At 35.1% G+C, this 12599-nt stretch overlaps 1 protein-coding gene across 8 annotated transcripts in view; it reads left to right on the top strand.

Annotated features, from left to right (window-relative positions):
- dab2ipa (DAB2 interacting protein a) overlaps positions 1-12599 on the top strand; it is an 89217-nt gene that overhangs the window by 42175 nt on the left and 34443 nt on the right. For 2 of the 8 annotated variants that reach the window (XM_042729433.1, XM_042729432.1), the window contains exon 1: positions 11808-12149. The exons of the other annotated variants lie outside the window; for them this stretch is intronic. The gene's annotated coding sequence lies outside the window, so the exon portion shown is untranslated. Of the gene's footprint in view, positions 1-11807; positions 12150-12599 lie in introns of those variants that run through there. 8 annotated transcript variants of the gene reach the window in all.

Here is a 12599-nt window from a genome sequence, read left to right as displayed (position 1 = left end):
AATTTATATAAATAATGTACTGTATGACACATAAAAAAATTACAGTCAAAATATTTTTCATTACTTAAATACGATGGGATTTAGAACAGTGTTTTATTATTATTATCATTATTATTATTATTATTATTATTATTATTATTGTTTAAATAAAAGCTGTTCTTTTGAGTTTTCTATTCTTAAAATAATTCTGGAAAAAAAATGTTTTCAATATTGATAATATAAGGAAATAAGGAAACATCTGAAGGATCATGTGACACTAAAGACTGGAGAAATGAACATTTTAAATTTATTCAGATACAAAAGAGTTCTTTTTAATTATTTCACAATATTTTTGTGTTTACTGTATTGCTTATTACAGTATTACTTACTCCAAAATTTTGAATGCCATTGTTTAACAGATCAGTACTCAATGTATATTCAACTATGAAAATATATTAATCAAATTGTGACATAACCATTTTAATGCATTATGTAATTATAAATCATATAATGTATGATATTTTCACTGCAGGTCCAAGTGGAGATATCAAACTAAAAGACAAAACTAAAGACTTTAACATGACATTCAGCATTAGGAGATCCCTGTACATTGCAGCCTTTGAAAAGGACATAGGGCTTTAACTATCGATTTTACCTCTTTTTCCCAACAACCATTATCTGAACAATAACGGCAGTGAGATCTCTTCATCCTCATGTAATTGAATGAGAAATAAAGGAGGTGGCGTCGTCTCAGCAGGGTGACGGATAGGGCTATTCAAAGCGTGTTTTTATTCTGCAAAGGCCATCTTCTTTACCTCTGGCTCACACTTCTGTACATTTATTAGAGTTATTGCTGCATAATCCATTGTTTTTAATCTAAAGACATGCTGCTTTAAACCAATTACTGAAACATCATGTTCTCGTGTTTAAGCATACATTCATACCTATATATATGAAATATAATAGCCTCTAAAACAATAAGCAAAAAAATCCGTAGAAAACAGGAGATATATGAAAGAGAATTGCTTGGAAAGCATTAAGCACCATATTTGTGCACAAACATCTGATAAACATCTTTAAAATGATTTGAGATCAGAAGTGTCACAAAAACATCTGTAGAAAGCTATTCTGACATCCATCAGGAAAATTAGCAGTGGACTGAAGATGAAAACACTCAAAACAGACTTTGAATAGATGTCTTAAAGATGTATGTGAACCATGTATTGAGTCACAGAAAGCTAAACTATCAGTCGTGTGTTTTAATACGGTCTGGCTGTCATTCTTTCTACTCCAGTGAATATTTCTGAGAAATAATACATTTGTTATATTCATAAACCTAAAAATCTTGGCTACAAAAAATATATTGTGTATTTTTTATGTTGTTGATCAGGAAAATATGTTGATTTTTAAGTTCATAACATGGGATAAGTTCACAATGAAACCCATTCAATAACCTGTTATTAGTTTTAGTAAATTCAGTTATCAGCTGAATTTAATGGTAAAACAAATGAGAAGTAATCTAACTAACAAAAGAGCAACAATATGCTAGAGCTGTGACAAGTTCTGGTTATTCTAATGCAGTACACATAGCATGTGTTTATAAATAATAAATAAAATGAATGAAAAGTAGATAGAATAGAAATAGAATAGAGAGAGCCAGAGTTAGAGGGAAGTTATTTTTTATAATAAAAATAATAGTAATAATTCGATATTGATAATCATAATAATAATTTGAATAGAAATAGAACAGAGAATGATAATGTTACATGGTTAAGTTGTTTAATAAAAAGAAAGCAACTAGATTGAATAGAAATAGAATAGAGAATGATAGTATTTGAGGGTCAAGTATTTTAAAATAGAAAGAAAACAGGTAGAATAGACATAGAACAGTGTTAGTGTTAGAAGGTCAAGTTTTTTAATAAAAAGAAAACAAGTAGATAGAATAGAAATAGAATAGAGAGTGCTGGTGTTAGAGGGGTTAAGTTAAAAAAAGAAAAAGAAAATAAGTAGATAGAATAGAAATAATATAGAGAATGCTAGTGTTAGAGGGTCAAGTTAAAAAAAAGAAAAAGAAAACAAGTAGATCGCATAGAAATAGAATATAGAATGCTAGTGTTAGAGGGTCAAGTTAAAAAAAAGAAAAATAAAACAAGTAGATCGCATTGAAATAGAATATAGAATGGTAGTGTTAAAGGGTCAAGTTTTTTTCTTAAAAAAAACAAGTAGATTGAATAGATATAGCATAGAGAATTCTAGTGTTAAAGGGTCAAGTTTTTTTAAAATAAAAATAAAACAAGTAGAATAGAAATAGAATAGAGATTATTAGTATTACAGGGTCATGTTTTTTAATAAAAAAGAAAAGTAGATAGAACAGAAATAGAATGCTAGTGTAAGGTAAGAGGGTCACGTTTTATAATAAAAAGATAAAAGTAGATAGTATAAAAATAAAATAGAGAATATTAGTGTTAGAGAGGGTCAAGTTTTATATATAAAAAAGAAAACAAGTAGACAGAATAGAAATAGAATAGAGTGTTAGTGTTAGAGGATCAAGTGTAGATTCTTAAATTATTATATTAAACTATTATTATATAAACAAAAATTATATTATTGTTTTGACCTACGGGTATTATAATTCATAATTATATAAAATTACAACATTTAATGCAAAAATATAATGATATTAAAATGTTAGTTTGGAGAATTGTGACAACACTCCCTGGTCTCATGCTCGTCTTTGTAAGGGAACTTGTGCACCGCTTTATAAAAAACAACCTCTTGAATAATACATGCGCAAGTTGTCACTATTGACTGATATTGATTAAAGGCACACTGGAAACCAATGTCCCCCAGTATGTTGTGTCCCAGGAGATGGGGGAGGGGTGCAGTGAGCGGGTACGGGATGGTGGTTGGGTTTGGTTTGAAGACATGTGTGATGTGAGGGCTGTGGCGGTCTGCCCATAATGGATTAGCCTCATTAAATTCAAACCTGCAGTCCTCTCAAAGAGACACCCATGGCAGAGCGGCACGTCCTCGCTTCCTTCAGTCCGTCTATCCCTCTGGTTTTGTCTCCATCTCACCCTGTCTTCCCCCACGGTACTCCATCTGTCTGACAGGCTTTCTATCCCCCCACCTATTTTTTATTTTTATTCGTTTCTGCAGTCTCTACTCCACTAAAACTTGCACCATATTTCTGCTTTTGACCCTCAGGCAACCTCAAATATCAGCTATGAATATGACTGTCATGTACATTCAGAGCATTTCTATGATTAACCAAGGACTTTCAGTGGTTATTGATGGATATGTTTTTTTTTTTTTTTTTCATGAAACAAGGTCTGCATTTAATGGCAAACTGAGCAAGCTTTGCGGCTTATTTACCATGGTAATCCTATGGAAATTGATGCTTAGCGCTTCATGTAGCTTTTATGTGGTCATAAAACCTGTTACATATTCTGTGGTTTCTAAGGACTGTGCATGTTTTGTTAATGGTAGTTTTACCAGCTGCATCTCTTTCTCAAGATTTTTTATGATCTCGTCCACAATTGAGCTTCCATTTTCTTTCTCTTAACTCTTTGAAATCTCTTACATTTAGTGCTATTGAATCCAGTACTGCTTTTCATAAAACAGTTTATATATACATTGTTTCAATACAATAAAAACCAAATTCATCGAAAAAAACGCAAAAACATAGTTATAATCTCAAACAAATTTTTTATTGCATTACCATCAATATAGTGTTACATAAAGCTTTCTTTTTGACCCAGCGGTTCAATGACACTCTTTTTTGGCAACATTTCCCACCTTGTCTTCATTTCGTTCTCATTTTGAATGCTGGACATGGTACATTGTAGATCAGGCCTGTGGGTGATGTATAGAAATTAAATTCTTGTAAGCAGGGCTGTGTTTGACATCTTCACGGACAAAGACGGTGACCTCTCTATCCCACAGATCTTTATTAGGAGGAATCACTGAATCCCATTGTTATGATTTGAAGTAATACTTGAGCCAAAGGACAGAATAACCTTCTTGATAAAACAACTTCCAGCTGTATGACATCTGAATTTAAATTCAACACCATATAAATAGAAATGCTCAGGTACTGTTAAAGCAATGTCCCGGAGTAAATTCAAGTTAAGCTGTATTGACAGTATCTCTGACATCCTGTTGATTATCTTAGGAAATCATATTGACTTATCACTGGCATTAGACCAGGACAAACATTAAAGTATGTGTGTTTGCATGCAGTTTCAACAGTATAGAAGACTTCATGAACGAACACGAACAAATGACTCCTATGAGTCATTCTTTTTAGTAAATCTAACACATGCAGAAATGAAGTGTAGTCTGGTTCACAAACAAATGACTCTTATGAGCCGTTTTATTAAAGCGAATCAAATGCATTCAGTAAGTTTTGTCTGTTTCACATATGACTCCTTTGAATCAGACCACATACAAGCTGTATGTGAGACTAAGACTTTTTGTTTTAGATTTTTGGGCTTTTTAATTTAACTACTTAGCGGATGTGTTTGTAAAGTTAAATGCAATCTTTGAGTTCCTTTGTCAGTAGCGCATAACTAAAAGATAATTTAGAAACATTGCAGCTCAAATCTCATACTTTTCTATATAAGAATTAATAGTGGGTGTATTAACAAAGATATGAGCTTCATATTTCTGCTTTTAAATTCCGTCTTGCTCCATAGACTTTCATTGTCTGTATATGCATTCTTTTTACAAGCTGAGGGACAGATCTAAAAAATGTCATTGTTAAATGCAGAATAGAAGTGATACTGTGAATTAAGCTTATAGTTTGAAGCTGGAACATTCTTTTAATTATGTGTTTTATGTGCCTATGCAACATATATGTATTTCAGAGGCATTCAACCAGCATCTTGCAGTTTGTTCACTGTCTAAATTGTGAGACAGAAACTTTTGGATTGAGCCACCAAAAGTAGTGAATTCAATTAGGAATTGCAGAATAATGTGATAACATTCAGTGGTATTTGTGCTATTTATTGCACTGCTTTATACAAAATAGAGTTTGCAAAAGAGTGATGGTGCAATTGAGGATAAAACTGAATAGATGGATTGCAATTTACATTTTAAAAGATGGCTTAACTTTGTCGTTTTGACAGCAGAGAATGCTATTTAGCTCTAGTAATGGGGCTTTTTGCAATGACTATGACCTGAGCAAATTGATTTACTCTAGGATGAGATGTCTTTCTAATTCACACTCAAATCCAGGAGGATAGCAGAGAGAGGAACAGCTTTAACGCAGCTGTCATTTCTGTCACCTGATTTTTCTGTGCATTGTACTGTGGTCTAGATGAGGCCAGTCACTCACGGCCTGTCAGCGTCCCGCATATCCCGTCCCGACAGCTAGTTAGCTTGTGGAATTTTCCAGACGTCTGTACCATACAGATCACTCATGCTTCATAATTGAAGGTATGGCAGACCATATAAAGGCAGACCAAAAACAAACCCATGTGAGCTGGAAATTGTCAGTCATGTTAGTAGATTTTCTTCTTTTTTGACTGAAATTCAGGGAGTAAATGAGCAGCTGAATATAATTATCTAGTTATAGAGTTGTCGCTAATGCACACTAAAGCTGGTTTATACAACATATGTAAGCTGCACATGTTAATTTCGGTGCCCATATTAACAGGTTACAGGACTCAAACTAAGCACATAAACTATAGATTTTATTCTCTGTTCTCTTACTGATTCTTTTTATTTAATCTAATTTTGCTATGAAGCTCTAAAAATAATCAAGGAAACACTGTAAAAAAATAAATCAGTAAAAATTGGATACAATATACAGATATTCTGCATTTATTATTTACAGGTGTTTTACTGTACATGTATTTTGAATTTTGCACTTCATAGCATTGTGTTTTAGAGTTAATGGAAATGTCTATAAAATTACAGAAAATTGCCAGTACATTTTCCTTTTGTCTGTGTGTGTGTGTGTGTGTGTGTGTGTGTGTGTGTGTGTGTGTAAACTCACTATTTAAAAAATACAAATAATTGAAAAAATAATGTGTATATTTTTTTCAAACATAGGTGTATACTTTAATATTTAAACATTTCTGTGCAAATTGATTACTAACTGGATGTAAATTTGATAATGTGGCAGAAGCATAGCTAAAAGTCCCATTTAGACTTATTTCTCAAATTAATTTTTAATATTAAATCTAATTTAGCTTTGAGGCTATTAAAGTAATTTAGGCAAACTATTATTATTAACTGTAGGTGAATACTTTGATAGTTACACATCTATGCAAATTAATTCCTATTTGGATGTAAATTTGATTGCCTTTTTAATGTGAAGTAATTTTTGTTACAATCAAGTTTTAGCATAATTATCAGTTCCTCACTCCTGATAACCATTTTATTATTTATGGCCATTATTAGAGGTAAATATTCAATAATATATACAGTTTAGACCTGTTTATGCAACAGAAGCACAAAGCACAACTCAAACCTGCAGTTGTGCTTAATGTCTATCACGCGCCGGTTACAATAGCCGTGTGAAACGGGCCTAAGTGTGTAACTGTGTCTGGCAGATTCACTGGAGTTCAAGTATCAATGACAAATCAAATTATCAGATAAGCCTTTGCTTTAAGACGCAGTAATCTTTCAAGCAGCAGTTCTGCGTGGCCGCTGCAGTGGTTTTTATATTCTACCTACGCCACTTCAGTTTTTTAAATGGCCACACATGCAGACACAAACAAAATTGGCATTTCTTCACAGGGCTTAGTGCAGTTCACTCTCGTTGAGACTCTCAGACAGGTTTTTTGTCTCCTTTGTCACAGCTTTCTTTTGCATTTCAAACAGTTTCTTATACCCTTGCGAGTTAGGCTTTCATTCGTGACACTTTGTTTATTATAAGGTCTTATTGAGATGCACACTACCGTGTAGCGTGTATGTGCAATTTTGTGTTGTTGTCCCTCAAAACATCTTAGCAATCATCATCATTTAATGACACGGTAATTTGCGTCAACAACTTGCAGTCTATAGAGGGAAATTGCAGACGAAATTGCACCAGTTATGAAAGCAGTCAGTCGCTGGGTACAAAAGCTAATCTTACCCTCTAGAGTTGCCATAGTAACAAAGATAAATATTAAGTACAATTCAATAAGCAATTGGGCTTTTCTCTCGTTACATACACATTAATGAATGCACATCATCAGTGTGTGTACCTTTTGAGGTCATGTTCGAGCTGTCACGGCGAGTGCGGCGTTTCGAATTGACGGATACCGCGTGACCCTTTGCTAGAGCTGGCTCCGAGGCAACTGTGACTGAATTAAACCTGTAACAATGTCATCCAGCTCCTCCGTAATTAACACGTTTTGCAGTTATGTTGTCCTGGTGGGTTGTTAGCATAGTTACTGGAAAACTAGGTCAATATGATGCGTCATAATTCCAGCCTGTAAGGCAACAAATTGTGAAAAGGGAAATAGGGGGGCGGTTTTATGGCTCTGCGCGTGTTCAGTGGTCTGTAGTTGTAGCTAATGGAGCCGGAAGAGACAGGAGGAGAATGTTAACAACGCTGAGGGGAATGTTAGAGGTCGCCGACTGAGCTAACAGAGTGAGGGGACTTTGTGCGTTCTGCTACAGCCTGAGATTTAATAAAGGAATAGTTTAGAAACATAGAAAATTAACATTGTTATAACCATTAGTTTCTTCTGTGGAACACGAAATAAAGTACTGTCTACTTTTATTAAGCAAAATAAAACAGCTTGTTTCAGAGTGAAGCACGGTACTGTGTTTTTTTTTTTTTTTTACACACAAGCATTTCATGATCCAGTATTTTCTTTGTCTCTGAGTGGCACGTTTTGCAGTAAATGCTGCATAAATTAATAAGTCGCTTATCATGTGCAAATTATGGCAACCATCTTTACAAACTTTTATGATAAGCACTTTTAAAAAGCTTTTGTCAAAAAAGCTTTGAAAAGCTAATAAAAAGAAATGAAAAAAGCTTGATGGTTTAACGTTGAAATTATGGCAACCAATATTAGTTCTGTAATTTATAGTTGTCCAGTAACATCAATTTATATTATTTTTCATATAATATAATATAAATATAATATAATATAATATAATATAATATAATATAATATAATATAATATAATATAATATAATGTATGTATAATGTAATTATGTATTCCTACAAACAAGCACAGCGAACCTGGAGCTTTTAATTTTAATTTGCAATCACAGTTTTTATCAGAATCACAATTAAAAAATCATGCAGCCCTATATTTATAAGTGAAAGGGCTCCAAAGTAACATAAACATAACATCACTATTGTCCAAGTCTTCTGAAGCAATCCAGTTTTTAATTTTAAGTTGATATTCACTAAAAACTCTGCTTCTTTTCAAATACAACAACCTTAATTATAACATGTCAGGTTTGGAATATAGCACATGGCTTATACGGACCACTTTTATTATGTTGTTGTCATGTTCGTTGTCATGTTTTGTCATATTTCTCCTTTTGTTCTCCAAGGAGGGAAGAAAATCATGGGTTTGGAATGTCATGAGGGTGAATAAATGATGACAGAATTGTAACTTTTCTTTCAAATTCTCCTGCGTGCGTTTTTAACCGTCATTACCAATTTCTATTCACATAACATGCATTCAGACATTCAGCAGATCTGCTGAGAGTTTCTTTACCATTTATAATGACAGCTAGCAGAGCAGCTACATGACAGATATGAGAGGCAGCTAGCCACATCTGCATCATTGCATTCATGGTTATTTTCATTCTGTTGACAATCCAAGAGGCCAGTCGGGAAGTAAGGCACTGTTATTGCAATTTTCATTCTGCTTAAATGCCCCAGGGAGCTTATATATGAGGAATCCTTTTTGAGGAATACAAATTAATATTAAAAGACTTCCACAACTCCATAAGACAGATGTGGGACCATTAGGTGAAGCTGCAAGATGACAAGTAATTGCTCTTAGCTTGCTCACACACACACCTACACAGACGTAAAGCGGAGAGAATGACACTGGAAAATGAATCACAGGCTTGCTGTAGGGGAAAGCTGTGCGTGGTGGAGAATGGCGAGAGCATATGTCATTAATTTGTCTGCCGAGTGACTCGCACACATTTGATACGTTATGTTAAAGGCTGAGTTTGGAGGAGAGCTGAGCTGGTGATAGGAAACTCCTCTCTCTCCCGTGCTGCCGCTGTTATACCGCATGTCTTCGGGATATTGTGTCGCCCGATGAATTGTATTCCTGAACGTGTCTATAGCCAGCGCCCAACGCCCACTCTCGAGGACTCTGTCACATCACACTTCTGTCTCCAGCATGTAACAAAGACATGACCTCATTGTTTCAGCCCTGAAGGACATGGAACCCACTTTGGTTTCTCCACCCAGAAAAGCCAGGAAGCTTTTTAATGCCTTAGTGAGAGAACATTGATGAACCACTCAAAGGATTTTTTTTTTGGTGCTTAAACTCGAGATGTTCATCTAAAGAGCAGACCTTGAAGTCGCAATAATACAATGCATTCATTAACATGTTTAATGTTAAATATACATTCAGATGTTAGTCAATTCAACACTCGAGTTAATAGATGATGATAAAATAGGGCTGGGGGCTTTTTTGTATCTTCATGGGAAATATGTTGAAAGCCAGATGCCATGTTATGCAAAGCACATATTTACAGCACAATGAGTGAGATGTGATATTGTAAACAATTTAAGTGTACTGTTTTTACATATTTGCTTTGTGTTTTATGTAAGTTGTACATACCATACTGTATGTATTTTACAAATGTACAGAGGGCTCCAAAAACCTAATAATTATTATATTATTAACATATGCTTATACACACACATATACTTTGTTGGACTTTACTAGATGTATATTGCTGATTAATCTTCTTTTTCTTATTTATCTAGATCAGTCATTCCTAAATTCAATTAGCCATTGTAAACTCATCATATTAAACATTTTAAGTGCAAGCTGTAGGCCGGGGTCTCTTCCTCCTGTTGTTCTTCATATTATGGCTTAAACTGAATTTTCTTATGCAATACAACATAATTGTGAGTTGAGCACTGAGCCTAATGAAATGATCTCATAAATTATTAGTTTATGGTTATTAAAACCAGCACGTTCACAACAAATTCAATGAATAATTTCAAGTTGTAACGTTTTCAACAAAACATTTAAAAAGAAGCTAGTTATATTTTTTGAATATAACCTTACCTTTTCTAATCACACATCATTACTCACATGATGCAACTGATTGGTTTCTTTTCACAACAGCAGCCAATGAGCTGCCACTTAACATTCAAATACTTGACTAGTGCTTGCTGAAGTGATTGCAGTGCACTATTCTGCCAAGACCAAACACTTCAACATTGCCCTCTAACCTTTATTACCATGCTAAACTCTCAGAAAGTTGTTTTTCTCTGCCACTGTAGGCATTGTTTTTTTTTCCACTTTCTGGTCAGTTTTTAGATTGAGCTTATTGCCTTTGCTTAACGTGTTGTTTCAGACTAGAGGAAGGAAAACACATCTAAAATGATGTTTGAGTGTTTATTGCACTTTATCTATTTGTGACCCTGGCAGCAATAAGCAGCCAAAGCAGCCATAAATCTCACAGGTACATTTGTAGCAATAGCCAAAAGATTTTTCTTTTATGCCAAAAATCATTAGGATATTAAGTAAAGGTACATAGGTATTTTGTAAATTTCCTACCGTAAATTATCAAAACTTAATTTTTATTAGTAATATGCATTGCTAAGAACTTGATTTGAACAACTTTAAAGGTGATTTTCTCAATATTTGGATTTTTCAAATAATCATATCTCTTCCAAATATTGTCCTATCCCAACAAATCATATATCAATGGAAAGCTGATTTATTCAGCTTTCAAATTATGTTTAAATCTCACTTTCAAAAAACTGACCCTTACGTTTTGGTTTTGTCATCCAAGGTCACATTTGTCTGTAGATTCCATCTACAATACATGTCTTTAAAGGGCACAAAAAAAGACATAAAAAGACATAAACAAAATCCTCTCTTTATAAACTTTGACTCATATCAATAATATTTTGTTCAGATTTATGTCATGGAAACAATTGCAAATGAATGCATATTTAATTAGATAATGGCTCATGCATATTTAGACACATCATTTCAGGAATACAAATAAGGTTTGCAATTCTTAATGTAATTAATCAACTGAGGAAGTATGATGATGTATATAAATTTTTTTTTTTTACCTCATTCATTTGGGGTGTCTTGCCTCCAAAAGCATTTTGTAACATGCCACATCTTAAAGCACAGAGTTCATGGTGCATGAGCAAGAGAGAGTTGGTAATAATGAAATGGAATAAATCGTGAAATATGTAAATATAATACTATTATATAATAATATAATGAATAATAAAAAGTGCATAATTTGTCTATGATATCCAATTCTTTTTTCTAGATGTTAGATGTGGGTGTGGGGTCACCAAAGTTTTAAAATCTATCAAATGGCTTGTGGACCAAAAAACCTGTGCTCTAACCCTAAATATGAGCAATAGTGTAATAACCAAGCATGCTGTAATTGTTTTTAAGTATGCACTATGCAGGTCAAGGTTTACTGGGCATACATACACCCACCCACGCTTCCAAACAGCCATTTACAGCCAGCAAACATGCATGCTGAGAGATATTGTCTTTACTTTTGGATGTAGATTTTCCAAGTGCAGGGAAGAGGCCAGTATATCACAAAAGCCACAGGACAAAGGCCACACACACACACACACACATGCTCACAGAGGGAAGGGGGCAGGGCCAGCTCACACTCTTCAGCCTGCTTCCGTTGCACACAGCAGCAGTCCAGCCAACACAATGAGAGAGAGAGAGAGCGAGAGAGAGATCGGCGCAGCCCACGGTCTGTGGCCCACTTTAAATATGAGTGGGGGTTTTACAGCAGCTCCTCTATGAGAGTGTGACAGTTAAAACAAGGAGGCCGGAGCGAGAGAAGAGAGAGGTGGGGCCGTGCGATTGTGTGTGTGTGTGTGAGCCGCTGCGAGCAGGGCTGCGTGTGTCCGCTGTTCCCAGTGGCTTTGAGCCGCAGCAGAGGTAGCAAAATGGAGCTGTGAGCAGCCTTCCTCATCCTCGTCTTCATCACCAGGGGACCGGGGATCCTGACAGCATGCCTGGTGAGTATTTCATCCCAGAATCCCTGTGGTTCTGACAGGCGCGCTGTAGATCCAGATCTTAGCGGATGGAGTGTGTTACAGGAGCTCTGCATTGTGCTTGAATGGCATCTCATTACAGAGCTTCCATGCTGAAAGAATGAAAGCGGGCGAGAGAGAGATGAGGGACGAGTCACAGTGCTCTCCCAGCCTTTGTGGGCATTATCAGGGCATTAATCGATGGTAAACAGAGCGCTGCTGCGGTCAGCAGGGATTGTAGCCGGGAATTGAGGTGTTCAGTCCCTATGAACAGATCAGGGCTTTTAACTCTGCGCAGCTTCCCCATTCTGTCCTTTGTGTGGGAGCAGATGTACAAAACCGCACGCTGGGTGAGGAATACACGCCGTGTCAGGTGGAGGCTAGAGGTCTTCATGACTGCTTTTGGTAAAAAAAAAAATCATTTAATGGCACTGT

This window comes from Cyprinus carpio, chromosome B8 (assembly GCF_018340385.1).
Source record: "Cyprinus carpio isolate SPL01 chromosome B8, ASM1834038v1, whole genome shotgun sequence".
Lineage (NCBI taxonomy): Eukaryota > Metazoa > Chordata > Actinopteri > Cypriniformes > Cyprinidae > Cyprinus > Cyprinus carpio.
This window is presented reverse-complemented; position numbering and strand designations above follow the sequence as displayed.